The sequence below is a fragment of the Mytilus californianus genome, unplaced genomic scaffold (genome assembly GCF_021869535.1).
Source record: "Mytilus californianus isolate M0D057914Y unplaced genomic scaffold, xbMytCali1.0.p SCAF_8, whole genome shotgun sequence".
NCBI classification, from domain to species: Eukaryota; Metazoa; Mollusca; class Bivalvia; order Mytilida; family Mytilidae; genus Mytilus; species Mytilus californianus.
Genome location: NW_026262734.1, coordinates 66671805 through 66676996, shown reverse-complemented (window position 1 = coordinate 66676996; position 5192 = coordinate 66671805). Strand labels below are relative to the sequence as shown.

The 5192-nt window shown below is 32.5% G+C and overlaps 1 long non-coding RNA gene across 1 annotated transcript; it reads right to left on the bottom strand.

Moving 5' to 3' along the window:
- Positions 1-348: 348 nt before the first annotated feature.
- On the bottom strand, positions 349-2342 carry LOC127712116 (uncharacterized). Its single transcript, XR_007986952.1, has 3 exons — positions 2195-2342; positions 1054-1142; positions 349-512 (listed from the first exon to the last, which is right to left on the bottom strand). It is a non-coding gene; the product is annotated as an uncharacterized LOC127712116 (long non-coding RNA).
- Positions 2343-5192: the final 2850 nt, after the last annotated feature.

Genomic DNA, 5192 nt, shown 5'->3' with positions numbered 1-5192 from the left:
CCAAGAATAATCTTATACATGTAAGCACATGCAGTTATCAGCCTACCAAAATATAATGATAGAATTATAATTCTCACCTACTTCACTGTTTATGTATAGATCCAAAATTATCTCAATAACTAGCATATGATGAATAATGATGTGAACATTTTCTTTTAGTTTTATGTGTTGACATTACAAGAAAGAAGTGCACAGTCCTTTCCTCTGATTTAATACTTTCATTTCTTTGTTTTCAATGTTCCAGAGTCAGTTTGAACATGTAATTCTTCATTTTGTTGTCATAATGAAACTTGCTTCATTCCAGAGTTCACATGTGACATGGCATAGATATTTTATATTCAGCACTGTTATAGTTTTGTTATATATGTCCTCAGTTGTAAATGGTCTGACAATTTCCTTATGTATGTTTATCTTCAAATGAAACAAGTGCTTACTCTTTTTCTCTGATTACTTTTTCCAATTTCAGTTTGTAAAAACTATTATAACACCATTGCCTCCAAGTCATCTTAATACTGAAAAATGTTATAGATATTCATGTTATGATACAAATAGAAAACTTCAGTTTAAATTTTGTGTTCCTAAATCATTATGGAATTAAAGTAAACTTGAAAAAAATTCTGCATTGATTTAAAATGAACTTTCAATTTATGTGTTTTTTTGTAAAATTACAATAAAAGTTCAAACACAGCTTACTTTAACTGATATTTACCCATCACAATGCAATACCAATTTGTTATTATTAATAATGAATGTAAGTTAACTCAATACACCAGGAAAGTTATCCAGACCCTCATATACACCTAACACATGAGGGTCTGTATTGTGTTTACAGAATAGATAATAACAATTAATTGGCAAAAAGTGCAGAATGAAGGGCTAAAAAATTAAAGAATAAACAAGGACTAATAGGAAAAGAGAATAATGGGTGTTAAAATATAGAGAATGGAGAATAATGGGCAAAATAGATAAAGAATATAGGAAATGGTATAAAAAAAAGAATAAAGAAATGAAGGTCCCTCATCAAGACCCATACATTATAATATAAATGCTTACCTTGTGTAGACCTCTTGTTTGATTTTATAAAAACTACATGTCTTTAGGCATTAAAATGCCATTTTAATGTGTGCATGGTGTAAATCAATCTGCAAAAGAAGTTACAATAATTACTGAAAGGTTTCAAACTAAATTTTATACACACCAGATAGTAAATAAAGAAAATAAGATTTATGTGAATTGTTTTAAGTGATGCTTGTCAAAATGTGAAAAGATCTATACAAAGAAAGATATAGGTGCTATTTTTTTTTTTATATTTAATCAATATAACAAATAAACATCACTCTAATGACTAAAAACAGAATAAATGAATAAAGAAAAAAATTAATTGTAAAAAGAAGGGATGATTAAAAATGAAAGTATGATCATGTGATGATTATCAGATTCAAAACCATCAATGAAAAATTGTTTTTTTAATTATGACCATGATAATAAATAATAGTTCTAACATATTTTAACATCTCATGTGCCTGCCTTAAGCAATTTTATTAAAAGGAGGCAAGCCATTAGTTTGATCAGAGACATATATATCTGATGCCATGTAGGCATGTATTTTTTTTTATTTGGGTTTGTAATATGTTATACATTGGAACAAACATATAGTAAGGAAATAATTTTGCATGTTGAATCAGAGCAATCAGAAGATTCATGCTCAAAATATACTTAACAGATCTTAATATGTCAAGGTGTTGCCTCCAACATAAAATTAGAATCATGACATGTATATGAGGCGAATAAAAGGGGGTAGCGGGCCAGCATGCTGCGCGGACTTTTAACAAATTCCACTCCTTATGTTTTATCTCTGATGTCCATCATGGGCCCGTTATTTAAACATTTTGGACCCGCATCTGTGCATGGCAGGTCAGTCTGCAAAATGTCGACATAAAGTTACTTAGGCAATGGTCAATGAAGATAGGATTGTTTATAAGCGAATAGAATAGTGTTGACTTGCATTAATTATTCAAAGGAAGTTTGTCTATACAGATTGCCGTAGTCATGTTGACAGCGAAACGTGTAACAAAATAGCCCCCTTTTTAAGTAAACAATGCAGCTTTATTTACATTCATACTCAATCATCAATGAAATGAATATCGACGAACCTTGGCAGTTAAAAGGCTAAAATGATTTAAAACAAACTTACCTCAAAATATAAGCAACATCCTTCTATATTAACGTGTTTTTGTTGGACGGTTGACACTGACTTCTATCATAACAAGGTGCCCGATCAGCTGTTCGTGACAAGCTCAAACTTGACGTCGACGTAACGTTCTAGCCAATCACGTGTCGCATAGTTTAGAAAATGACGTCAGATTTAGATTTCGATGCAATCATCGAAAATCAATGCCTAATTTTTTTAAAGTGCATTAACCTGCCTGCGCAGGGACAATGCAGTATAACTCATGTCTACGAAATTTAATAAAAATCCTGCTTTGAGAACGTCTGCTCTTTGGATATGGATCTAAATTGTAAGAAAATAATTTGTTAACTAGATTGTCCTTTTTTTCTAATCAATACATCCCTTTTATGTAGGATAATTTGTTACACAATCGTTCAATATTTCGTTAAAACGCCAAAGACTTCTGTCAACTGGACCATCTTAATTAGGGTACAGATTTTATTGCGTCGCAAGGAGGCGAAGCTGTAGCGTCACATTTAAACTTTTATCGTCGTTCGCGTAACACTTTGCAAACTTGCGCTGCGACTCCTTGAGAACGAATTGACGGAATTCCAAGAAACTTGCACCGATTCTTCTTAAGGACAAGAAGTTCAACACCTGCCATTTTAACTTTTTGTCTGAGTTATTTTTCAGGGTTTCGCATACCATAATCAAATGAATTAACCTGCCATATAAAATTTTACTTTGTTGAGACTGTAGACGAAACCCATCTTCATTTGGAAGCTCACACATTTTGATAACAATAATAACATCTCTTATCTTATTAACTAATCATAAACATTTTTTTATTTTCACTTTCCTGCTATAACTTAAACAATTGCTAACATATTGCAAAAAGTAAAATAACAAAAATACCGAACTCCAAGTAAAAAATTTAAATCGGAAGTCCCCTATCAAATGGCAAAATTAAAAGCTCAAACACATCAAACGAATGGAAAACAACAGTCATATTCCTGACTTGGTACAGAAATTTCTTATTATGTAGAAAATGGTGGATTAAACCTGATTTTATAGCTAGATAAACCTCTCACTTGTATGACAGTCGCATAAAATTCCATTATATTGACAACAATGTGTCAACAAAACAAACATACATAATAGGTAAAAATGTCAAAAATAGGGGTACAGCAGTCAACATTGTGTTATAATCTTTATCACTATAAAAACAAACAAATATGTCAACAAAGAAAAACACAATGGCATATAGACAAAGCACATAGCAAAAATGAGAGACTAAAAATGAGGCGGAGGAAGCCGTGTCTGTTGTTTCTTTAATTTCTAGTTCTGGAGGATATATTAATGGAACCAAATCAGATAAGTTTGGATTGTTAATGGAAAAAACATCATCAATATATCTGAATGTGAAATTAAATGATCTGGCTTCTTTGATCTTCTTGTTTTTGACAAGTTTCTGAAGGAACTATGACTCGTATGAATATAAGAAGAAGTCGGCAAGGAGAGGCGCACAGTTCGTTCCCATAGGAATGCCGACAATTTATTGAAAAAAGTCTACCTCTAAATTCAACAAATATGTTGTCAATAAAAAAACTCTAGCATACAGCTGATCACTTGTTCCTCTGTGTAGCATGTTTTGCCTTTTTGTTCACTATTAACAAAATATGCCGTATGGTATCCCAAAGTAATAAATTTATAGCGTATGCTACCATTTATTATATTGAAAAGCATTGTGGATTATTTCTTTTAGACAATTTGTTTTTCCATTTCACATGGGGAATAGTGGTTACAGGGTTGAAAAATCAAAAGTTTTGATAGAATTAATTTCAGAGAAGGATTTAGATCTAGAATTATCCAGAAGTTCTTTAGGGTTTGTTTTAATCCACATATGTTTAATACCACTACGCGTGTAAACAGTTTCACAGTATTTCTGAAGACCCTTTTTCACTGCGGACAGAATTTTTGTCAATCTAATGGACAATTCCTTCTAGAGAACATGCAGATGAGCCAACAATGTACTGTTGTTTGTAAGGAAATTTGTGAGGCTTATGTATCCAACACAAACAAGGTAAGTTCTTAGATTTGCTGTTCAATGTAATGTTCATTGAAGCCATGAGGACTTATGATTCGCCAAAATCTCATCCTTGTCAAATGCTATTTTTTTGTATGTAGGATTACCCGACTGCTCATTTATTCCTAATTCTTTTACAAGACACTCGTAGTAGTACGATTTACATACAAAGACAATATTATTTGAAGCTTTGTCCGCAGGAATAACAACATATTTATCGTAAACAGATGATTAGACATTTTACAGCTTCTTTGTCTCTGAAAACGGACTGTGGTCGATCATTCACACAGTTTTTCAACTTATAAATTCGACGTTTTATCGGAGACCTGATTGTTTTGACCAATTCTGACAAGTGTCCAGTTCAACTTCTTCTCGTTTAGCCCATGGTCTGGCGTAGTCCTCAATGGAATCCATAATTATTTAAAAGTTATGGTTCCAATTGATGTGTTGAAGTTCTCTGAACCTAGGATCATGAGATAATACCTTTCAAACCAAATATACCGGTAGTCATGAATACATATTTAATCGCCAATTTCGAGGCGTATATCATACCTGAATTAATTTTTACCTGTGATAATATAAACGACACAAAAGTACGTCACTTTTTGTGACGTTGATTCGTTCATGTGACGCGCAGTTTATATTTCGTTTGTGGTGTCCTGGTTTGCTGTCGTAAATTCATGGGAGGTGTCCGCTGTTATTCTGCGGTTTACATGTTGTAATGTTATTTATTTATGTATTTCTTTGTGCTAAGTGGTCTTGCGTTTGTTTGTATTGTATTCCTGTTACGAAGTGTTGTCTTTTAGCGGTATTTTTAACATTGCCATATAAGCGGGAGGTTTGGCTAGCCATAAAACCAGGCTCAACCACCATTTTATACTTAAAATGTCCTGTACCAAGTCAGGAGTATGGCAGTTGTTATCAAACAGTCCGTTT